This window comes from Ambystoma mexicanum, chromosome 2p, assembly GCF_040938575.1.
Source record: "Ambystoma mexicanum isolate Mex_15411 chromosome 2p, UKY_AmexF1_1, whole genome shotgun sequence".
NCBI classification, from domain to species: Eukaryota; Metazoa; Chordata; class Amphibia; order Caudata; family Ambystomatidae; genus Ambystoma; species Ambystoma mexicanum.
The window spans coordinates 934496151-934522534 of NC_090923.1; the positions used below are offsets into that span (position 1 = coordinate 934496151).

At 43.1% G+C, this 26384-nt stretch overlaps 1 protein-coding gene across 3 annotated transcripts in view; it reads right to left on the minus strand.

The window, feature by feature from the left end:
• PPP1R13L (protein phosphatase 1 regulatory subunit 13 like) overlaps nt 1–26384 on the minus strand; it is a 474773-nt gene that overhangs the window by 196788 nt on the left and 251601 nt on the right. For all 3 annotated transcript variants that reach the window (XM_069644682.1, XM_069644684.1, XM_069644683.1), the window contains one exon: nt 4975–5032. The gene's annotated coding sequence lies outside the window, so the exon portion shown is untranslated. The remainder of the gene's footprint in view (nt 1–4974; nt 5033–26384) is intronic.

Consider the following 26384-nt stretch of genomic DNA (forward strand, 5'->3'; position numbering starts at 1 on the left):
AGGGGAACAAGAGGGAACAAGACAACGATCTTACTAGGCATTGAGATTGCACAAGTGCAGGGGAGAGGGAAGGAGAGCAGTGCCAGGAGAGGGGGAGGAGGAGCAAGTGCATGACATAGGATCAAACATGAAAACGGGAAGTGTGGCCTGCAGGTGGCAGTGCAAGGGTTAAGTGCAGAGCAAATAGGTGATAGATAAGTACAAGTATAGGGGATTCTACAATCCTCCCCCTACCGTGGCACTTCTCCCTACGGTTGCAGATACATCCCCAAGTGCAAGCTTGCCAGGGGGGCAGTGCAGGTGTGCAACTGGGAGGACAGGAACCTGGGCCCATGGTTCAGTGGATGGCCAGGTAACCAGTGCTGTATCAGACAGGAGATCAGCAAGGTAGTGGAAGAAAGAAGGCAGAAGCAGAGAGGAGAGTCTTGAGCATCTTCCGGAACCGGAGATGGTTCTGCTCAAGTTTCAGAGAGGCAGGGAGGCTGTTCCAGAGGGAGGTGCCGGCCAAAGAGAGAGCTGCCCCCAACTCGTTTCTTGGAAAAGCGCCTGACCCTCAGGGGTTGGAGGTGGAGGAGCGAAGTGCTCGAGTAGGAAGATACTTCAGAAGAGAAAGCTGGAGATATTTTGGTCCCAGGCCCCAGACGACCTTGTGGACAATGCAACAGGTCTTGAATTGGATCCTTGCAGCCACTGGGAGCCAATAGATCGTTGTCAGTGCTGGAGAGATACAATCTCTGGGCTTGAGGCCAAGGACAATTCTTGCAGTCCTGTTCTGGATGAGTTGCAAAGGACAGAGAGTAGAGGCAGGCAGATTTAAAAATAGGCTGTTGCAATAGTCCAGCCTAGAGAGAGGCAGAGCTTTGGAGATGGTGAGCTTCTGGGGGAAGGAGAGGAAAGGAAGAATACCTCTGAGGAGGTGAATTTGGTAGTTAGACTTCTTAGAGATGTTGGAAATATGAGGAGAGAAGGAGTGTGAGGAGTCGGCTCACTGTTAACAGTCGCACTACTTCTTACAACCATTTTCATCATTCCAGAATGGTTATTTTTTAAGTTAAAACACACCTCTTCCTTTTAACACTCCCTAAAGCACTTACCACTAAAAAGAAATCTGTTTCACTCTACATTCGAAGCTTGAATGATATCTCAGCCTGGATGAACTCTATCTGGCTTCATCTGAACTATTGGAAGTTGAAGGAGTTTCTACTAACACTAAGAAATTATCTCTCGCAACACCCCACCTCCCCCTGATTTTTGTAAAACTTGTAAAGTTGTAATCTCAGGTTAAATGCTAAGATTTTATAGTCGATGAAGGCCATTTCCACAGGATTTTATTTTAACATTTGGCGGCTGCACTGGGTTTTCCACTTCATGCCACTGGACACATGTGCAGTTATAACAGGAGGCTTGGTGACTAGTTACTTGGACTACTGTAATGCACTCCTGTGGGGATACTCGGACCCTGCCAGACTAGAGGAGAGAGAAGATTTTCAGTCTTGGGATCCAGGCTTTGTAATAAATGACCCACATTCGATTTGTGTCAGCACACAATTTTCTTGTGGCAGGCCCTCTAGAAGCAGCTGCTGTTCAGGTAGGCGTTAAGTGTAGGTTTCATCCGAGTTAAGAGCAGGGAGTTCAGGCAATTGATTTCACAAGGCCATATATAAATGTTCCATCTGATGGACCAACTGAGAAATTCATGTAAAATCATACAGAGGGCCTCCCTTTGCCTGTTCCACCCACTTGGTCGTCAAACTGGACCATCCACAACCCCTTGAAACACATGCTGCACCTTGCTCCCTCCCGTCTACCCAGTCCCTGCCGGACGTCACAGTTCCCCTACTTTTTATTTTATTTCAGTACAAACTTCTACCACTGCCCACAAGTGAATATTGTTTCCAATGCATTATCTTTTACTCTTGGTTATTTTTGATTCATTTTTCTAACTGCATACTCCAAGTACAATGGCACTAAGCTTTCAGGAAAAACTTTAAGACTCTACTCTTCTCTCACGATGTCAACATAGTCTCACTTAGTAACAAATTTGATTTGTTCCATTTAACTTTGTAACCAGCGCTTTGATGCCTCTGAGTTTTGTGCGCTTCACAAATGAAAAATAAATAAATAAAATGAATAAGAACAAACTTGCCGCTATTTGAAAATCCTTATGGACATGACTTAACAGTTGCATTATCCGTCAGTCTGTAAGTCTTTGGCAGAACTTGATAAACACAATGCATGCAGACTTTACTGGAATTGAAACCAACAAACTCTTTTTACCACTTATTTGGTCCTCCATTGAAGATATTGCTCTTGAAAGGCGAGACGAGAAAAAGACGAATTTCAAGTATGGCTTGTTCTTTGAATAATATGAATATCAAGTTAGCCGTACAAAATCTACATCCTTACTCCATCTGGGCTCAGAGGAAGCATGACACAAAGTAAGGGGGATCAGAATAGCAGTTGCTTAACCATGCATCATCAGAAATTAAGAAGCATCCCCTGAAAAGCAGGGAAAGGATCAATGAAGCCACTTTATTGCTCTGTGACGCTCTAAAGGAACACTGCCTTTGGCCAATGTCTTCTGCACGGTCACAGAGCACCTCAGTGCCTGGAAAGGTCCTTGCAAAATAGGCTGGCTAGGGCTAGCTTGAAAAAGTTAATGATGCCATTCCAAGCGGATTAAGGATAGACAGTTGCAGTCATCTTGTTACTTCAGGGACACAGTGTTAGGATCCAAGGCACTCAGAGGTAGAGTGCTCACAGGGAGCATGCGTCTGTCGAGTTGGGGCCGTATGCATGATGCGCAGTGGTGCAGCCATTGGCTGAGCATGCCCTCGGTTAGGATCACAAATGCCCAGAGTGGAGCCGAGCACATCCATGAGAAGTTGGTTTTTGCATGTTACCCAACTATCCCAGTATCCCATAATGTTTGCCAATCCGTTACTTTGCTCTCCTATTCTCCTTCTCACGCAGTAAATCCTCATCTTCGCCGTTTTAGAATGCTTTAGCCCCGACAACCCCAGGACGTTTCCATGGAGGGCTCTGCTGGATAGGATGCTCATTCTCCAGCATTTTGGCTTACATAGACCACTGGAATACTTAAGCACATTGCACAACCATTGACACCCCACATGCCCCAACCACGAGAGAACCATTTAACAACGCACTCCTGAAATAACACAAAGGATACATACATCACTCTGCATGTGACCTCTTCTCAGCACAAAGTGGAGTATAGCTGGACCCATGCTTATACTATCACTTCCTCTCCCATCTTTCTGTCATACTGATCAGGCATGCTGCGACTTCCACTTCTACAGTCTAGATAAATCCAACCTTTTCTTTTCTACCATAGACTCTGGTCAGGACAACCCAGGCTTTAGCCGTTATGTGCTTACTTAGACAAGCCTCAGCATTGAGCGACTACTATCTAGGAACAGGAGCAGTATACATCAAAGTTTACTTACACATTGTTTTTTCAGGTGCATTTGTTTAAAAAATAAATAAATAATAAACGCTCTTCCTTTTTAATGAATGTGTTTTTGTAAACATCACTGAGTTAAATTAATGTATGTGCTTATTGTATGAATTTCTTTAGGCCTTCCTTTTCGGTGAAGTGATGGTGATTTGCAATTTGCTAGCGAAGGAAAGCAAATTTTGGGCCTCAAGCCGCTAGCATTGATCCAGAACAATATTTGTTTCTATCAGGCTTGATGGAAACACGCACAGTATTGTGGAAGGGGGATGATTGCGTCAGCCACAATCGCATATGTATCATGACTTATTGACGGGCTCCATTGGGCCAGAGGACTTTTGCGTTATGTCCGAGATGGGATTGGAGATGATGTAGAGGACGTTCGATTGAAGCCAAAACAGGAAGTGACCTAGCAGTTCCTGCTAGGCAGGCCCTCTGGAGGTAGAATCAGGCCCCATTGCCCCTAGTGTACAGGCGTGGCAGTGAGAAAAACAACAGCTTGGAGGTTTTCTCAGAGCAACACAGGAGGTTCAACTTCTGATTGATTCAAACCTTTCCAACCCTGACTTCAGAGCTTTGCATGCCCCTTGACCCCCACCCAATGGCAAATCAAGGCAGCCCCCTACCAAAACATTTTGTTCTGCTCTGGTGAAGCATTTTATCAAGCTTAAGCTTATTTAAGGCTGTTTTTGGCTCTCTAATGTAACTTTCCGTGATATCAGTTCCCCCAAAATAATGGGATATCACTTCCTATGGGTTTGATGTGACTTCCTTTACCTTTGACAATTAGGTAATGTGACAAACATTGCTGTCCTCATCCAGGAACTGAAAAACAATGTTTCAGTATGAGACCCTTAATAGCGGATGGCTGGAAGGATCAGAGCCTGTCTGAGAGGAGAGCAAGTGGGTATATCAAGCAGGAACACAAGGTCTCGCTGAATACATGAGAACATAAAATCGCTAAACAGATAGAATTAACAAGTTACAAACAGAAATCAATGGCCTGGGTGAGAAGTTTGAATGATGGCTTGGATTGCGATGCATGAGAAATTCATGTACATGTCTGTCATTCCACAAATTATGACCACATTAAAGGGGGTATCAATTTCCTTCTAATGCAATTCGGGGATGGAGGAGAATTGAGCTGAACTTATTAAACAAACTGCATGCACTTCTGCTTTACACATTCTGGCAAAGAAGTGCAAACAATTATCCAATTGTTAGACATGTGGGCAATTAATCCTGGGCCTTCTTCCCTCCAGCCCCTATCCTCTGAAAGGCAAACTGTAATCCTGAGTAATAGGACATAGGAGTACAATGAATGTATCTTCAGTGCTGGTAGGCACACCATATCCATGCGTGCAATTCCAAGCAGCTCACTACCAGCACACATCACCAGCTCAAACATCAAGAATAATCATTGAAAGACAAAGATGAAATATTTGATGGTGTAAAAAAACAAAAAAAAAATAAAAAAAATAAATAAAAAAAAAACTCACCTGGCAGCTGGACACCCATGCAACGGAGATCAGAGAAGAATACGTCTCTGGAAATCGCCTACAAAAGAAACACAGGGAATTTACTTTTGAAAACCTATGTTATGTCTTACTGGAATGAGAAAACACAATAGGATTTGTAAGGGTTACCATTTGAAGTGAACACTCAGAGCACTTGGCTTGGGAGGATCTATGCGATGACTACGACCGCCAGATTTCCGACAGCCTGAAAATGCCAACTTTTTTTTTTCTTCATTTCAACCCCCTTTACACCACATACATATGCCATATGCAGGTGGAGACCCCCACAGCCCCCATACCACTATTATATCCCATACCCTCACCAGATAGATATGTGGTGTAAGGGGGGTGTGGGTGGGGGAAAAATAAGTCTGAATTTCGGGAGTCGGAATTCTGAGGGAGACATTTTGGTGCATTTCCGCTTGGGAGAGCCCCAATGGTTAGACTCCATTTTAGCACACGAAGGTTCTACAGAAAACACTGGCAAATGCATACATAGCATACCAGCATGCACAATGGGTCTGTGTCCTTCAACAGAATTCTAAAGTCGGGGGGAGGGGGTGGGTTGCAGGAATACACAAGGTGGTAGCTGCAGTGTGGGAGCAAAAAGAGCTGGAGACAAAGGCAGGTCTATGTTTTTACAGCAGGCCCAGACATTTGAATGGGAGCTCGGTCGTGTGTTCCGCCTTTTCCATGAATTGCCATCAATTTCAGATCGCAACGGAAAAGTACACGACTGGAGACGAGAAGCGTGCAATATCCATCCATGGTTTTATATGCAGTTTTAGTGTCCCTTAATCCCAGCCACAAGAATCAAGCTCAGACTAGTTCACTCTATTGACCATATTTCCTATATGAGTAAACATACAGGTTAAACTGCCCTTCCTGCACTTGCCCTGAGAAATCAAAATCCACTTTACAGACACCAAGGGCCTGATTCACAGAAACGTTTTATAATGGCACAATTCCGTTTGAAAACGCTCCGTGAATTAGGCCTCAAAGATCAGCTTCAGCCTCCACGTACAAGACTTTCTACTAGCCATTATGACAAATGGATCAAACCCAAGCCGAAACGCATGCAACAAGCGTGCTTTCTAGGTCACATAACATGCATTGTCAGTTACGATAAGTTTGGCTTTTTAAGTGTACATTGGACCAGACTTTTCTTTCAGAAAACAAAATAAAAGGCCACGTAGGCTAATGGCTCCTGCCCTTCCGCCCGCACAGGATTTCCAGCATGGAGAAGCTTTTTTCCAAAGAGTCACAACCAACCCTTTGGACATGCTCTTTTTTTTCTATGTCTATGCGATATAGATGACTCCTTAAAAAATGCAATAATACTTTGAAAGTCCTATTGAAGGTTCTACTGTGGAGGGCCTACCCGATCACAGTGTGATAGAATTTCCAACATGGGAAGTGTAGCTCTTTAAGAAATTGAGAAAAAATTCCTACAGCACTCTGCCATTCCTTGCAGTATCTTCAATGTTTGTTAAATAACATGCTCAGCACATGGAACGGAATGTTAAGCTTGGTTCATTCAATCGCATATTTTCGAAGGTGGTCAAGAACTTTTTTTGCATACGGGAAGCACTTTTATTCACTTACAAAATTACAATTTAAATACATATTTTAAGAGCGTCAATGACAAAAGAGAACGCAAAACAAGACACAAAAATAGAGTGGGATGTACAAAAACAACAAAAGGGGCAAAAATAAAAGAATCATTTCACTGCAATAATGGGTATCCAGTCAATATATTTAACACATTACAGAGTGGTACATTTCAGAGTGGACCTTAACACCGAAAAACACTGCAAACATTAATTAAATAAAAAGTATTGGGGTAAAGGGGTTAAAATGGGTCAAGACGGGATTTGGGGTGGCGTTATAAGGATAAACAAAATTGGGCGTGGGGGGGGGACCCCACAAATTAAAAAACAAAACATATTTGGTGTTTTTCGGTACTTTGTCCGCAATGAAATTTACCACTCTGTAATTGTGGTCGGTAAAATCACATAACCAAATCATACAGAAAGGATCAAATGAAAGTGACATTATCAATGCTTTTCTGAATTTCGGAATGCTACGTAACATATAAAACAATATGAACGAAGATGTTCACCGGCCAAAACCCTACCTCTTGTTGCGCTTGTTGGCTGATGCCTTCCTGGGGTGAGTTTGAGGTGCCGCAGTTAAGTATTTATTGGGTGTGTGGGAAGGAGGTGGGCAACATGGACATATGAGAATATACCTACCCAATGGACCACTGACAGTTAATAGATAGGAAGGAGCGGGGGAATGATAATATAAAATCAATATCACACTAGGGCATAATGCTCACCCAGCCGGGTGTACTAAGCTCAATAACCGAGCTGAGAACCAGCCACGCCATCGCCCTAGAAATTAGACAGTCAGGAAAGAAAGAGAAAGACTATACGCTACCCAGTTTGACAACCCGATACATGACAAAAATACAAGATTAAGAGACCCAAAACCCACTAACCAAAACCTCAAATTTCTACATACTTAACTCACACAAAAACCGACACAACCACTTCTCTCACAGCAAACCGCACACACTTCACCACACCGCAACAACAAACGATCAACACATAGATTGAAATAACAACACATGAGGCTTCAATCCTATATTCACACCCAAGCTCAGCGCACAGTAAAACCCGAACTGAAGCTGCCAACAGGACACCACCTCTCACTTTCCTACACCCTCTTCACCCACTAACCCAAGCCCACCTCTTTGTTTACAGATCTGCATGAGCGCCTGGAGACCAACTCTGTTGGTGACGGTGCACTATATAAAAACCTTTAACATTAACATATTTGGGCCCTTTCAGCATGACAGCGTGTTTTACAGTGTAAAATAGGTGTTCATGCTGAAAGGGCACAAATCGGTCATCCTTACAGTGCATCGTGGAATTGTGCTTAGTGGCAACGCGGGCATCTTTTGCAGGCATCATGAAAAGGTCCTTGTGTTAATGCTCTTGTGTATTATGGGCACAGACATCAAGTACTGCTCTAGATAACATCTGCCAGAGTAAAGTCTCCCGGCAGCAGCATCAAGGACACTTTCAACGCCACTCTAGAGTTTGAAGAACACACACTGCCAAAGCCAATAGGTGTAGCTTATGTTATGAGGTGCCCTTGACTAGTTATAGGGGATCACCAATCGTGCGACTGAGATTGCCACCTCGAGCCAGTGGATAATAGACCATTTATTTATTTCTGCATTTATTTCAGTGACCGAAACCACGGCCATCTGGGTGCGAGTTACATAAGTGCATAGTACATTAATATGGTGACAGGAATACGCGTAGGGTTACAGATAAATGTATGGCGAGTGTATACTGAATGGTAGAGCCTTGACTCAAGCAGTGTGACGGGCTACATCAGGTATGCAGTTACAGGTGGGTAAGAATAAGCATTTGTATGGGAGCACAGTTTGGAAGGCCTCGCCTCAGGGCACGGGGGCTACTTCAAATATGCAGTTACAAGTAGGTCAAAAGCAGCATTTATTGAGTGGAGGAGGAGAAGGGTAGGGAGTGACAGGGAGCAAGGGAGAAGGGAGGGTGCAGCTATAGCAAGTTACAAAGGAGAGCCAGGACACATTTGGTGTTAAGCAAGAGGGGGGCCAGACAGGCAATACGACGGTCTGGTAGAGCTGGTTACAGGCTTGGAAAGCTGCGCCTCCTGGTGAAGGGGGTGCATCAGTCAAGCAGGCCGGTAAGTATAGTTGGTTCGAGAGCTTAGGTCAGGGTAGTATTCAGACAGCAGAGGCCAACAGTTCCAGGGATCCATGAGTAAGATAGTTGCCGGAAGGGTTATGAGCCCTTCTTACCTTACATGTGGTGCGGTGTAGTAGTATGGTGGCGCATCAAGTGGATGCCGGAGGTGGTGTGGACTGCTGGATGGTCGATGTGGAAAGCGCTCCATTGCTTGGTGCAGGCCCAGACAGGCTTAAGTAGGGGCCTTAGGTCCGGGACGCTGGCAGAAGATTACAGCATTAGCCTAAATAGACCCAACATGAGCCAAATTAAAAGGATTTTGGGACACTAGAAATCCCGGAGAAAGCGGGTGACGGATTTTAGACTGAATGCAGACCTACACCTGTGATAAGGGAAGACTTCGGGCCAAGGTCCTTCAGATAGCCCAACTGATTTGTATAACTACAATTCCATTTTGCTCAATAAAACCCCAATTTATCTTGTGCTGATACAGAATATAATGAAAAGTTAACTGGTTTCAAGTCGTATGCAGATCCCTTGCTGTGCCACATCCAAGCAAAACGTCTGCAGCAATGTAACTGATATAGATATATATATATATATATAGCAGAGGTGCACAGAACTGCACATGCGTACCTAGTCAAACCACAACAGCTTATGCAAGCATAAATAATAATACATAAACTGACTAGTACCTGCAACCTATCTGATTTGTTCCCTGGCAAAAGCTTTTCAACATGCAAATAATCATATGCCATCCTTCAATTCGAGCCTTGGTCATGCGGTGTGGGGACAGTGCTGCTGTATAATACAATGCGTGGTCTGCGGTCACAAGGTGCATCAAATGAGTGGAAGCTCATGACACCGGCACCCCAGTGCTAATGCGCCACGGATACACCCTAAGCTGACAAGCACTGCCCTGTCCTGAAAAGGTATCTGAAAAGCACAGCCTGATCCCCCAATTACTCCACTTTCTCAAGCATGTACACCAAAACCAACTGTTACCAACCATGGAAAAAAACCAAGATGGAGTAACAAGGTCCTAATAGAAATGAAAAACTATGAGAAAAGGAAACTCGGAGGAACTGAATTCTCCTACTTGATAGCCAAACTATGGAATTCGGTACCAAAGGAAACTTCTATGAAACACCACCTAATGTTCAGAAAATGACTGAAAACCTAGCTATTCAACCCCCAGAGACAATCATAAAAATGCACCCACCCACCCCCACTAACTACACTCTTGGAATAAAGCAAACCGTACTGTAGGCGTTTATATAGCGCCATTTCCTCATTTGTATGACCTCAATGCGCTTTGTGGTTGGAACACCCTCGGGGACCGAAGTCCATGTATGGGAGGTTCCAAGAGTTTAAGATGCGTGTGTGCATTCTGCCAGGATGAGGAATTAGGAGAGCTGGCTAGGCTCCAGTAACAACTGGAGACAAGGTTTGGACGGTCTGAAAACAATAAAATCAAAAACAAAACCACCCACACCCAAACAGAAACCAACGAACCACTCCCTCCTTTTTTACACACCTGCATACCTCTCACATACTACACCTGCCCAAAGGGCCAATAAAACCAGATATCAATAACGCGCAAACCACAACCACCACCGCCAATTGTTACAAACAACCCAAAACTGGCTGCTACCCCTCTGGGCACTACTAATCCCAGTGCCCATGACAAAACACACCCAGAAACGTCACACACAGAGACACCAGTTCCTCCTGGCCCTACTAGCATCAACAGAAGACCACCACCTCTATCCCAACCCTCTTCCCTCACTACCCAACCCCACCCCACTTTTCATACTGAGCCACGTGAGCACCCGGATGCAAATGGCAGCCGCTTGTGGTATAAATCACCATAGCATAACATATAAGTAAAAAGTTTGATTACAATTTAGAGTGCCACTAGAAGGCTGCACACAATCTTCCCACTCTCCTCCATGTTAGAGTTATTTTCAAATGGTACTTCTAGAAGGCACACAGGGCAACTGACACACAGCTGAGCTCCATCCTACCGCCCTCTGATTTATGATCTGGTCGAGCAAGTTATTTCAGCCAGTTACGTGGCTCTTTCCAGGGTGCTCATGAGCACTGCCAGGACCGCCCCCAGTAGAAGAGTCTCAAATTCAATTTGAATCCGAAGAAAGCAGGCGAGTGCCACTCTGCCAGGTAAGGCGTCGGACTAGTGTCTTAACAGTTGCGTGTGGAACGTTATCAAGGCCCAGCCTGACCTGCTGTCGGGTTACCTGTGACCCTCGAGGGTTTTGCATAAAATCGCAGGCCACCTCGCAGCTCTGATTGCGTTTCAGGGGACATTTATATAACATTGTGGAATGAAGATACCCCTCCTCCCACCCCCATTGGATGAGGTGCATTAACATAAGACCTTGAGGAAGGCTGGACAACTGGATATACCATACTCCTAGCAGGTCATGCCGGTCAAGAGAAAGGTCTCGAGACCAGAGAATGATTCTACATTTGTACTGAATCAATACACATTTTTTTTTTAAAAAAAAATAAAAAGAAATCAGACGGGGAAAAAATCGGTAGGGGGATTAACTATGATGCAGAATGTGCAACAGCACGGGCGTGGACAGCAGAGTGCATGAAGTGACAGCAAGGCCACTCCACTATGAGCCAATGGCTGTGCAGTAGGGCCAGTGACAATTCACTTGGTTGTCAATCATGTTTTTGCTTCTTTCACCCAAACTTGTATGGAAAGTAACCAATGAGGAGGAAATGCTGAGGTCCAATATTTCTAGTTATGTGGAAAACCACTCATCACTTTAATCAAAGTCACCCCATTCCCCCTCATTTAAAAAAAAAAAAATGTAGATCCTGCATGACGTTCTGCACGTCGGGGCTTGGAGTTCATATATTTTGAATTCCTGTAATGTAAGTATTGTTATTTCCCTTGACAAATGTGTATTGCCAAATAGCAGAATGCAAATTGAAGCGACTATCACCAGGGCTTTATGCAAAGATTACACCCAACAAGGGGCAACTAGTCATCTCTGTAAGCTCTCCCACTTCTTTAAAGACTTAAAGATGCAAACCAAAGAATATGATACGATCGCCCATTTTTGGTGCAGTGGGAGCCCATCTTGAATGAACGATGACGCAGGAAGAAAAATGTGCATGCGCTCTACTACCACACCATTAACAGGACCTCCGACGTCTGTAACAAGGTCCGGTGTGTGAAGCTCCGAGGAAGGATGAGTGGATGTGTGCGCTCATGTCTTCTCTCTGCGCCTTCCAGTGCCAGCACACAAGTTATCTGTGTGCGCGCGTAGTCCCATTCCGCGTCACTACCACACTTGCACGGAACATATACCCGATGAGCACTACAGGCTGCCACATACCTACTTTTCTTTCAGAAGTCCTTTCGTCCATATTTACTGAGCACATGTCAACATCCATGAAGCTGCTGGGCAGTTTCCTTTCTTGAGTAGATCTTCTTGAAGACATGGTGTCAGCGGGTCTTTCTGCCAAGACAAAGTCTCCAGGCTAGTTCTCGTGAAGCTTGTGTCCATGATCTGGAGGGTGGGAAACGTTATTGTCCTGGATTGTTGCTCCAGAGTCATTTATGATTTCTGTGTTTTGAAGTGAATCTCGGTCCAGACCAGCTGCCTAGATCCTGGGTTCATTGGGTTCTTGATCCGATTCCCTGATTCCCTCGGATGTCTGTGCATCATCCCTTTTTCGCCCTTCCTTTTGTACAAAGCTACCCTTGCCATGCTCAATACTCATTGGTCATCGTTCAGTATGTACGTGTTGCCTCTTTTGAACTCTTTGGGGTGAACTAAACTTGGATGTGGTTGGGGGTCTTTGTGGTGAGCTTGATCTTGACTCAGCCTCCTTCCTGAATGTCAGATACCTGCCATGGCATGTACTGTCCTGCATTGCACTGCGCAGCTCTCTGAAGAAGGGCCGTTACCAGTGTTAGAAGTGCACCAAAAAAAGTAGTGGAACTGTCACACGGGGCGGGGAGCGCCATGCAACACATTTTTCAAGGGTTGCAGTCATGCTGCTTGACAGCCAATTGAGTTGAAACAGATTTCAGTTTAGCTGTAACTGCTATTAGGTGGTAAAGTGGAGCAATGTGCTCTAACTTCACAAAGATCAGTTCTGGAATGGTAATAATTGTTCGAAAAAGTAGTGGAACTGTTAACAGTCAAAAAGAATAGTGGTGGAACTCCGCTGCAGAGCGTTGCCGCTCACTTCGACCACTGGCCGTTGCAACGGCTCCTCTATTAACCTCCTGTTGCTAAACTATTTTATCCGTTTATTTTCGTTTGCTTATCTAAAATAATCTACTAGTTTTAGTTTTGCTGCTGCATTCAGCCCATAACACAGCAAGTACAGCGCTCGCTTTGAAATCTGTGCAGAGCCTGCTGACAGAAGGTTCGAATCCCAGCACGGCAAACTCAGCCTTTCATCCTTCCGAGGTTGATAAATGAGCACCACACAGCGTGGGGAAGCAGCGCTCAGATACCTGAGGGTCTGTAGCACTATATAAATGCTAAATTACTAATTATTATTATACGTTTTAATAATTAGATTGTCTTGTGCATTTTAAAACCTGTAGTTTTAATTTATTTTTGCATTTTGTTTGCTCTTCTTTGAATTGTATTATACTCTCCGTGCTATTCACAGGCGAGGGGCTCTGATTTTACGAGCACAACCCCTTTTCAAACCGGCTAATGTCAGTAATTGCAGTTTCACTTCATAGTCTGCTTTCTTTCTCTGCTTCCCAGGGACCACTGATTGGACTAGCATGATGACATGTGCTATATAAGCAAGAGGGCTAGACGATTGCGTAGCTACCACAAGCAGCAGTCTTACGCCAAAGTCTCGCCAAAGTCAGGCCCGCCTGTGCCCGTCTGTGCCTCGGCCGGACTGTGGCCAATTAAGGATTTAACTTCACCCAACCCGCCTTATACAGGTATCCCTGTACTTATTACTGGACCTCAGCACCTTGTACTACATGATGGCTTTCTTCCTGGGCTATGATGTATGTAGCCCCCCCACTCCCCCCGGGTGTATACCCTGATTTAGCATTTTGCGGCTTACTTTGTAACACACACTCTCTGGTGAAACATAAATATCATATATTTGATTTGCTAACTACTCATGAACCGGATTGTATAGCTACGATGAAAACTTGGATTACTGACTTCTCTGTCCCAGATTTAATGCAAGCTAGCCCATCCTTTTTGCAATCTTACCTGTGGATCATGCAGGGCCTCACCCTGGTGGTGGCGTTGCTTCGATTTATAAATGTCATTTTCAATGCTCAATGATCTCTTCTCCAAACAATATCAGGATGGAACACCTTTTGGCCCATATCTCCTTATCCCAAACCTCTACTTACTATTTCCTAATTGTGTATAGAACCCCTGGGTATGACTCCACATTTGCGGAAACATTTTCGAATTTTATTGCCGACGTCAAACTGAAGCATTCCCCTCTAATAATTATGGGTGATTTGAATGTATAGTCAGACATATCCACCGATCATCAGGCAACTAAACTTTCCTCCTTAGTGGCTGATCTTCACCTGGCTCAGCACATTCAAGTTTGCTACATATTGTTATTATTATTAAATTTCTTATAATGCGCAGCACGTCCAAAGGCCTTAGTGCGCAACAAATAAAACAGAACATGAGGGAAGGGCACAATCAAGTCAGAACAGGCTGAAAAAGGTCAAGTCATAAAGTTGAATGAATCATATCGTGGAACTATAGAAGCTATTCTTTAGAATTAAAAAGGAATTAAAAAGGAAGGTTTCGATAGCTTTCCTAAAATGGGGTAAATCCAGAATAGCTCTTGGAACCTCCCATAGCTTCAACCGTTCTGCCCCTTTTACCTGTATGTTGGAAACCAGAGTATGTGACATATACAGATCAGTTGAACCAACAAAGAGCAGAGCATGGACTTTGTGTAGTACCAGTGAAAATACCGAAAGCCAAGAGTCTCCTGGAGGCAAGGTTCCCATTGAGAAAACCATACCTACATAAAAGAAAATATGATGGCCATTTGAATTAAATCCCTGAAGAAGCAGAGCCAATAAACGGTAAGGACGAATGGTAACGTCACTAACCATCGCCAGTATACATCATGCACAGCTGAGATGACGTACCCAGAAGAGATGCAGAGACCAGAGAATGCAGATATTCTATAAGGCATCAAGAAAGCATCAAGGATAAGTGAAATCTTGGGATCAAGGTGAAGAAGCTTATGCCGCAGAAACAGATGAAGACATGGAGTCATTTTACACATGTACAAAATGCAAAAGAAACGCAAGTAGGCAAGGTAATCTTGAAAGCTAGCTCTAAGCTTATAGTTAATAGATTGCAGCAAGCGCGGACATATACATATATACTTATGGATAAGTAAAGGATGGATATTTCCACTACGCATTATAGCAGTGCTGGACAGCAGCAAGAAAGCCTCATTTCCTGTGTGTTGCAGTTAAAAAGCAAATTGAATTACAAAGTGAATCTCAGCAGACGAGGCTGGATGAGCTAAGAAGCCAAGGTCTTATCAAACTGGAGTGAACTGACTTGCGATACAAAATCATGTGAAAGAACAAAACTCCTGTTCAGAAGGCATGAACATAACAAGAAAGACGTCAGAGGTTTATTAAAATATAGTATTAAATGCACCAAAAGTCTTGATTGTATGGTCTCTAGTCACATGGAAGTATGAAGTTGAAAAAACGAAATGGTCAAACCTACGTACAAAGGCAGACCGTGCTCCTCACTCCCTAAATTTCTCAGAGCTAAGAGCAAACTGAAGGCCGAGCTTCAAAGACTAATTGACAGTAGACCACTGAGGTGATGATGGATTGATATGCCAATTGGTGGGAAGCAATGGTTACGGCAAGCTCACCAGCAACTGTACGCCCAGCCTGCATGCTGCTAGACATAGATGGAAAAGTATTGACGAAGGTTAGAGTGCCAACCAATTATAGAGGACCGTGTAATTCGGGGTCCTATAGTTGTGAAAACCAATGGGACGTCGTGTATTCAGTGACGTTCATAGTGGTCATGTTTAGGGCAGGGCTTAGTTGCCCCACCTGATGTTAAGTAACCAATCACATATTCACACTTTTTTAGACTAGTATGGATCTTATACTTCGATGTTCACTCAGAGCAAATCGCCCATACTCGTAGGTTTTTGTAGTTTGCCATGTAGGATGACTGGTACATACCTAGGATAACGTCATTGATGACAAGTTTTTCTTATAAAATCTCAGTTTTTGCTAAGAATGTTTGAGTAAGAGGATCGAGCGAGTTCGTTGATGTTCGTTATGCCCCCTGTTTTAGATAATTGATATTAAAACAGTCTTCCTTTTGCTAACTACCTAAGTCATTTCGATTATTGATGTATGAATAAAAATCTGCATCCCCATCCATCTCCGGGGTTATTGCTACTCATCTTAAATGGCTGGGCTATCCAGTTCAGCTTGCAAATCAGGGGCAATTCCAGAGATGTGGAGCATATGAATCAAAGCTAGTACCACTACAATTCTTTAATTTGTGTCTAGGCTGATGGAGTTTATTGAGGTGACCAGAATGAAGAGAACGGGCAGTAGGCACATTGCATAGCCCCTTCATCAACTAGCCATGGGCTTTACCTTATAGGAATTTATAGGTTAGTGAGAGTATTTTGTAGGAGATACAATGTTGAATTGGCAGCCAATGTAAAGATCACCAGGCTTGAGTAAAATGGTCTTGATGTGACATACCATAAACTGCTATAACAGCATTGTTCTGGACAACCTTTAATGTTTTAATGTTCTGTTTTGAGGTACCAGCAAGAAGACTATTGCAATAGTCGACTCTTGAGTTTACAAGCACAGTAGCAAGTGAAGGGACATTGACCTCTGACAGGTATGGTTTGATTTGCCTAATAAGTTTAGTTGAATAGGCACAAGATGCCTTAGTTTGCAAAACATGTCTTTTCATATTTAAGTTTGAGTCCATATGAACCCCAAAGTCTTCACCCAAGGACTAGTTTGGATAGTACAATCAGCTATTCTAAATTCACAATATTTGGATCTAAGTTGGACAGACGTTGGGTGGAGCCAACAAACATGAGCTCAGTTTTACTGTTGTTCAGAGGGATCACGTTGGTGTTCATCCATTTCTGGATGAGCTTGTATGTTTGGCTGATCATTTCAGAGTCTCCCTCATAATCACCCGACAGAGCAAAGGCCACCTGTTGTCATGGGCATAGTTGGTCTAGCTGACGCTGTCCAGGTGGTCAAAGATAGGGCAGATATATAGGTTAAATAAGGTAGGGGAGAGACAAGCCCCTTGCAGAACTCCACGAGATAGTATTTCAGGAGGAGATTGAAAACCACCAGAGGCCACTCTAGCCGTCCTAGGACCCAAAAAAGAAGCCAACCAGGAGAGGGCCAGTTTTGAAGAATTGGCCAGCCCCTCCAACCTCTCGAGCAGCAAGATGTGATCGACAAGGTCAAATGCTGCCGAGAGGTCGAGTAGCAAAAGTAAGGCACTTGTCCTGAGTCGACATTCTTGGCGAGGTTGACTATTCGGTCAAGCATGGCTGACTCTGTGCCGTGCATAGCACGGACTCCCGACTGTAGGTTACCCAGGAGATTACAGCTTTCAATGTGGGCCTGAAGTTGCAAGTACGCCACTATCAAGGATTTTTAATGTTAAAGATGCGGGGGACACCCCCACAACCCCTTTTTGACATACTAACATGGACATAAGGAGTTGGGAACACCCCCGCACCTCATGTTCAGGTTAGTAGGTATTAACCTATTTGACCTAAAACAAAAAGGTCAATTTGGACCAGATGTAAAAAAGGTCAATTTGGACCACTCAAAAGGTCAAGTGTTTTAGGTCAAATATGCTAATACCCTGATATCTGCCTGGCTGCATAAAAACAGTACTTTAGTAAATTGGGCGATAATGACTAACTATCCTAAGATCAGAAGTTTCATTTGAAAGGCCATACATTAGACCCAATCATTGCTGACCTTTATTTATTTAATAGTTTTTTTTATAATGCGCCTAATACCATACCAGAGTTCTGTTTCTAAGCACAGATCTGTTGCTCTGCGTGGTCTTGCTTCCAAGACCAGCACGTTGCTCCTATGCTATCCTCCGTTCACAACCTCCGAACTTGATATGTTTAATGTCTATTCAGCTCTTCCTTTGCCTTGGGCAGATCATTTTTTAATACAGTTCTCAGAACTGCTCTAAGCTTTCGCCAACTAGCTAGCTCGGAGTCCGGAACCCATCGTGGCTGTATGAAAGTGGACCTCCGTAAATTATCTTCTTGTATTCTTCAGCATTTTAACCCTTTTTCTCTTCTAACTTCCACTGATCCCCTTACACTACTTCAGGATGCTTTTCTTAAGGCGGCATATAAAGTAGCACCTTAAATATGCGCTCACACCCCTATACGTCCTCTGACCCATGGTATACACCCTCACTTAGAGCGCTCAAGTTGCTCTATAAACAAGATGAGTGCACTTGGTTCTCCGCATATCTTCCTGAAGATAAAATTACTTAAAAATGTGTCATCTTAAGTATTACTCTATCAAAGAGGCAAAATCTATCTTTTTTTACCAACGTGATCCAGATGGTGCTGAACAAACCGACATAATTCCTCAATAGCTAACGAACTATCTCCTCCCAACATAATTTCTACTCCAGTTCGTCATACACTGGCTGTCTGTGATTGTTTATCAGATATCTTTATCCAAACAATCTTGACTGTCAGAGTTAACATTCCGGCATCTATTATCATTGATGCAGCTCCAACGGATTCCTGTTCCCCATCCTTCAGCTCATGGTAAATTATTCTTCGAGTCCGTTTCTCATCTCTCAGAAGTCATTTTATGTCTTATGTCCTGATCCCCACTTGACCGATCTCTTTGAATGTCTTCAAGGATATCAGTATGGACCTGCTTGCAGTGATTGTTCCAGCGGTTGACAACTTCTGGACCAAAAGGTTGGTTCCAATGGCCCTTAAGCATGCTTTAGTAGTCACGCTCTTGAAGAAGGCTACCCTAGACCCGGCGTTACCAGACAACTACTGGCCCATTTCACTTCTCAGGTTTTTAATGAAGATCCATGAGGCTATAGTTACACCTCTGCTTAGAGACCTCCTGGAGGACTCATCAATTTTGGACCTGTTCCTGTCTGTATTCCGCCCACTCATGGGGACCAAGCCAGTTATTGTCTCAGTTGTTGATGACATCATGCCGATTAGTGACCAGAGCGGAGTTGGCCTCCTGATACTATCACACTTATGGACAGATTTTGGCATTATTGATCATTTGATGTTGTGTCAACGTCTCTGAGATGGGTATCTCAGGTTCAGCCCTCCAGTGGTTCATTTCATTCTTATCCAATTGGTCACAGACACTTTCACTTCTCCCTTTTAGATCCAAGTCATTTCCTTTTACCTGTGATGTTCTGCAAGGCTCAGCATTGCTTCTGCTGCTTTTCAATATCTACATTTGTCCTCTAGTCAGCCTGACCCACTCTATTTCGGTTACCATTTCTATTCATATGCTGACAACACCCAGCTTATCCTTAGAGTTGACAACATCTCCGGAGACAACTCAGTGTCTGAAATCTTGTTTGACAACCATTGGCGAGTGGATGCCAACTGCCTCAAACTGAATGGTGAAAAGACCAACATCCTGGTCCTTGGCCCACCTATGGCACGTGATCTCTGGACTCCCGATTTCTGGGCACCCAGTCTAGGGTCTTTCCCTATACCGGTAGATTCTGTGAAAAACCTGGGAGTAAACATGTCAGCCTCCCAGTAACCTGAACTGCAGGTCATTTCTGTCTGTAAAACAGGTTTTTTTTAAATTGAAAATCCTGAAAAAGGTTCTTCCGTATTTACCTCAAATTCGTGGAGCTCAGTGGTTGCCACGACAGTATCAGACACACTTGCTTACTGCAATGCCAGCCTCCTTGCTCAACTGAATTATTTTCTTAAAAGATTACAAGTCCTTCAAAATACTGCTGCCTGCTTAGTTGTAGGACTGCCTAAATAAAGCCATGTTTTAGCTCAGCTATATTGGCTTCCAGACGAATGCAGAGTCAAATTTAAGGCTCTTTGCCCCCACTCATCAGGCTCTACATAAACAGGGTGCTCCATTTCTCCAGGAAAAGATTGTTCCGTACCACCCTTCCAGGAGTCTTCGCTCTGCCAATTGTGGCCAGCTGGTAATAGTTAGGCTTAAAAAGAAATTTGTCAGCGGAAGAGCTTTTTCGGTCTCAGCCCACCTCGCTTTGGAATACGCTTCCTTTAGCGTTGAGGCTGACCGAAGATCATACTCAGTTTTGGAAACTCCTGGAAACATTTCTCTCTCCTTACTGAGCCATCATTACGTTTCTCCTTCTCAAAAAAGGTTTCCTCGTAACCGCCAGGATACCTTCGGGTGGCAGAGCACTATACAAGAAACACTGACATCGATGCTTGAATCTTTCCAATAAGCCACAGCATATCTTCTACAGAGAGGGAACTGGCCTCTCTAATGCTGGGCAGCCATGCAGATATCAGGGTATTAGCCTATCTGACCTAAAACATTTGACCTTTTGACCAAAATGACCTTTTGAGTGGTCCAAATTGACCTTTTTTACATCCGGTCCAAATTGACCTTTTTGTTTTAGTCAAATAGGTTAATACCTACTAACCTGAACATGAGGTGCGGGGGTGTCCCAAGCTGCCAGACTCCAGTGATGGAGAGGGGGTGAGTCTGTGCATTGCTACTGCTTCCAGGACTGTGGGCAATGACTTCTTAAGTGATGTGATCACAAGTTGCAGGCTCTCTGTTATGAATCTGTTGGCCTCGCTCAACTTGGTCTATGGATAAGAGTGACACTTTGCATTGAATTGACTTAGTTCGTCCCCTTCAAAGAATTTCTTCATCTCATGAGACATTAACAGTACCGCATTGCCAGGGACTATGCATTTGGGAAATCCTTCTGTCTGAAATATGTCTTCCAACACCGCTATTATTGTTTAGGTGGTCAAATTGGAAACCAAGTGGAGTTCCATCCTCTTTCAGAAACAGCGAGTGAGAAATATTTCATCCGTTGTTTTTAGGTGCCATGTGTTCTAATGGACCTATAAAGTCTAGCCCAATTTTTCTCACAGACCTGGTGGCATGTAAGTGTTTTGCCGGGGCGGATGGAAGCTGGCTTACATGTAAGTGCTTGTCACTGTTGTGACATTTGTAGCAATATTCAATTTTCTCTACGTCAGTGTCCATCTGGGGCCATCAGTATGTTATCCAAGTTTTATAAAAACGCATCAAATACCCAAAGGTGTCTCGATGCTATTAGGGTAATGGAAAGGCACTAGGCATAGTCAAAACTAGGTGAGGTATAAAGTGGAACAGGTGTTAAAGAGATATGCTTTGAGGTGCTTCCGGAAGGTCAGCAAATTTGTCTCTTTCCGGAGTGCGGCTGGGAGGGTGTTCGAGTCTGGAAGCTTGGACTGTAAAAGTACGACCACCCTGTCTCTCTTTCCGAGACTTGGCGATACAGGTTCTTGTCCCAATCGGATGTGAAGGTCCGCGAACGGGCACATAAATTGATCCGGGAAGAAAATGGATTGGAGTCATCCGAAGAGAGGCACATGCTCTTAAAAGGGATTCGATTTCTGACAAGGAGTCAGTGCAGCGCCCGCAGCACTGGTGTGGTATGCTTCACAAACTTTATCTGGTAAGTGACACGCCCAAATTACCCAGGTGAATGTTATTGGTAATGATTGGTCTCATTGCAGCTGGTGGAGCAGCTTTGTCTCCTTTGAAGCCCACATCCACTCGTCAGGGTGCGCTGAGGCTCTATTCGCCTGTATGGTTGAAAGGGAATGGGTAGGTTTCTTTTGTTGGGCCACCCACCTACCACCTTGCTGCTTATTTCGTTGAAAGTTTCATCCTTGGTTCCAGCAGTTTTCCATTCCGTTTCATTTAAAGCTGCTATGAGTGGGTTATATGTGAATTTACCAAAGGTAAAATCAGAGTGGTACATTTCAGAGTGCTCAAAATACCGAAAAAATACGGAATGGTTTTATTTTTTTTTATTTGGGGGGTTCCCCAAAACACCCTGTTGTTCAATACTTTTAAACCCACCACAACCCCATCCCCACCCATGTTAACCCCTTACCCCACTACCATATATATATTGAATTAAAATGTTCAGTATTTTTTCAGTCTTTTGGTAACATGTACCACTCTGGTGAGTCTTTGACCGAGAGTCGTGAACTACAGCGCGGCTTGGCTGTTTTTCCACCCATCCAGGGACATGCTTCTATGGTGAAGATATTTTCCTGCAGCTTTGCAACAATGCCAACTAATCTGGCTGTGGAACATTTCATGCCGTCAGGATTTACCATGTGTATCAATGGTGTGTGGTATGCTGTTGCCCAAGCGCATGCCAACATCTCTCTATTACAGAATAATGGTTCAGACAACGTGTTTTTGACGCAGATGATATTTTCTCCCCCTTGCTTTTTCTTCCCAAGTGTGGCCCCTAGTCCGTAGACACTTCATTCTACAGTGACGATGGTGCCGAAAGTTGGACCAAGGGGTTGGAGGCACGGGCCAGCAAGAATGCATGATTTTACCTCCTGAATGCTTTCTTCTAGTTGGTTGTCCATGCATACTCGGTTCCTTTCTTTTGCAGTGCTCAAAGAGGTTGTGTTTTTTCCCAGAATGATGGCACAAACGCTGCCTAGTCCTCAGCCATTCCAAGAAAGGATTGGAGTTTTTCATTTGTGGTGGGTGCTGGGGCATCAGCAAGTTCAACTTTGGTTTGATCCCTTCTGCATATATTGTGTATCCCAAGTATCCAACTGATTCGTTCCCTCTTTAGGATTATACCCACAGTCTGAGATCTTTGAAGAAACATTTTCATCATGATACTCTTCAGACATGCCGTAAATGAGGATATCGTCCTGGGAGTAGGCCACATTCCTGACATCTCGCAATAATCCATCTGCTGAAACATGGATGCAGCTCAGTGGAGGCCGAAGAGCATTCGTGTTTGTCTAAATGTTCCAAAGGACGTTATAAATTCTCTTATTGGTATCCCTCATATCAACTTTGGAAAATACCTTTGCATCTCGCTGCATGAGTATTCATTATGAAACAACGGCCAGTGACTAGCAGTCTGCAATTACGTCTCCATAGAAGCTGCCTGCGCAAGTCCAGAAACAGGCCTAGCTTGTCTGTAGGTTTTTTTGTGAGAACTACATCGCTTAACCATTTTGATGCCTACACTGGTTGTTACCATCTTGGAGATTTCAAACTAGTTATTTCAGTGCTTGGCGGACTGCTGCCAGAACTGGGCGAACCTTGTGCTTGGCACGCCTGCTCCAAGGTCTATTTTGATCTTGTGCGAGTATTTTAGGCACAGCCCAACATTTTGACAAACCGGTTACTGTGATGATCTAATATCGATTGAAGACTAAATGAACTTCGTGTTCCCTGCCAGCTGTGTCCAGAATAATGACTTTTTGGACACTCCAAACAAAAATTGTTGGTCCATATCTAGGAAAGTTGGTGGTACGGCCAATGAGCTTAACGTTTCACTTTTCATAACCTAGCAATTTCACACCAGTGGCACCATAGCCAGTAGGTATAAAGTTTCCTTTTTTGATCTCTCTGGAGCATTTCTTTGCATATCGAAACAGGAATGGCTGCAAGGTTGGAGCCTGGCTTTACCTTCACTTCATTGCCGTCCACTTCCACCAGTCAATGGCCAGGGCGGTGGGTTGGGTTAGGTGTAGCGGTGCATTCTTAGTCATTAAATCGATTAGTCTCTATTGTTCATTCATATAATCAACAAGCACTTAAAAATAAATTTTCCTGGTGCTCCCTAATAAATCTGTGCTACCAGATCAGATCACTATATAGAAAATAGGCACATTGTACTAGACGAGATACAAATAGGGGCACACACAGTAACTCACAAGCTAAGAATATAAATAGACAAGATTCTGAATTTGTGCACATGTATCATGTGTTTCTTTATATCGTTTTTTTGTTTGATTGCAAATAATAATATTAAACACCATATCAGTTTGCAGACATATATGTACTCCTTGGTTATCAAAGTCTTGTAATATACAATTCTTGTCATCAAAAAATGTCATTCAAACAAGTAACATTTCACTCTCAATTTACATTTAGACAATAACATTTGTTTTTTTTCACAATGTAACCAATGTTCACATTATTTCCGTTTTTCAACAGAAATTATGTTATTGTCTAAATGTAAATTGAGAGTGAAATGTTACTGTTTTGTTTTGTTGTTGAGCCTACAGCACCATGTAGTCCCAGGCGGTCTCCCATCGAGGTACTAACTAGGACTGACAATGCCTAGCTTCCGAGATCAGACGAGATCGGATATTACCACCTGAAAGATCAGACAAAAAGGGGAAGACAACCATATAATAGAGGAAAGAAAACACCATCTTCACCACCTACAACATCAGACGCTTCCAGCACTGAGACAGATAATATCGAGGAAATTCCTGAGAATCGACAAGAAAAGACGAAAGATCCTAAAAACATGAGTCAGATACCGAGTACATCAAAGTCATTAGCCACATCAGAACCTACAAGTTATTCTTTTTTAGATCGCATCCGTGCAGACGAGGTAAAAAGAAAGAATCCACCAAGGAAAGTGACGCAACCGACAAAGATGACCTAGTGGTGAACATCTCTTCTTACAATTTAAGTAAATTTGAACGAGTGACTTTTCAAAAGGGGATATCATTTGTCCCTCATTACAATATATCTTTACTCAGAGAAAATCTCCTTTTTCAAACTTACAAGAAAAAAGAAATCAAAACTGTTTTTTGATACATTAGAAGTAACAGATACAAGACCAGAACCAACATTCATAGAGATGAAACCGAAGAGTACCTTTTTACCACCTGTACAGAACAATATAATGGATGCATTTCAAAAATTGGTCTTGAATGACATGAAAAAAACGGAAATTCCAAAGTAGGTCTCACTCAAGTTTAAATAACAGAGAGAAACAAGTGTTGAAACTATGGGAAAATCCAGAGATAATTATAAAACCAGCAGACAAGGGCGGTGCCCTGGTAATTTGGGACACCGATAAATACAAATCAAAAGTAGAGGCAACTCTCGGGCCAAGACACCTACAAAGATCCAACACAACAAGTTAGGGAGTTGATTAAAACTACACTGGATGAGGCAGAAAATTATGGACTAATCACACACAAGATAATTTACACCCAATCATGCCCTAATATATATTTTGCCAAAAATCCATAAGAACTTACATAATGCTCCCGGACGACCGATTATAGCAGCAACAAATAGGCTGCTTGAACCATTAGCTCCATAGGTGGACAAAATTATCCAACCACTAGTTCCAGCCATTTCAACATATGTCAAGGACACCAACAACTTCCTAAGGAAACTGAATATGACACATTTTGACAAAGAAACAGATATTCTGTTTACTATGGACGTAAGCAGTCTGTATACAAACATTACACACCAAAGCGGATTGAAGCAGTAGAGTGGATGCTACTTAACACAAGGGAAAATGTAAGAACCAATCGTGTTTTCGTTTTGAAATTATTGACGATTATTCTGGACAACAACTTTTTCAGATTTGAGGACCGTTTCTTTATACAAATATCGGGCACCTTGATGGGTGCTGCAATGGCACCAAGCTATGCAAACATCTATATGTCCCACTTTCAAAGAGACTTAAGTAGTGAATAAATAAATTCCAATTCTTTGTGAGGTATATTGACTATCTGTTTGGGATATGAAGAGGTACAGAGAAAGAACTCAACAGCTTTTTTCAAGACATGAATACCCTCTCACCCAGAATGAAATTCACCCGCAAATATTGTAAAATACAACTTGAATTCCTAGACGTATTGTTTATTGTAAAGGAAACAAGCTGGAAACCACTATTTCTGTGAAGAGTACAGACAGGAATAGCATATTACTCGCATAAAGTTTTCATCCAAAGAATACTATTGAAAGTATCCCGCTGAGCCAACTCCTGAGATATAGACGTATAATCTCGGAGGAAGAAGAGTTTGAGAGGAAATCAATTGACCTCACTAAAAAATTCTTGGCAAGAGGTTATGATTGGCAAAAAGTTCTGCCGCAATCTGAGGAAGTCAAGAAGATGACAAGAGAAGTAGCATTGAAACAAACTGCTAAAACAATTAGTACAGATTTGGTTTATGCCACGACTTATTCGCAACAGAGCAACCAAGTGAAGAAAATCGTGAAGAAGAACTGGAAATTACTAACTGTAGATCCCACACTAGCCAAGCTGTTCCCAACAACACCCTTGTTCGCACAGAACAAAAGCAGAACCATTCGTGACTATATTATTAAATCGGATTTTAGTTACAAAAGATGCTTGACATCAGAAAGTTACAAAGGCGCAATACCTTGTAACAACTGCAATTGTTGCCATAATGTTATTAAAGGAAACTGTGTGAATCATCTGCACAAAGGACAACCTATACCTCTGAAACATACCTCCACATGTGACACCACTAATGTAATTTACAGGAGTGAATACTCTTGCAGATTGTATTATGTTGGCCTAACAGGAA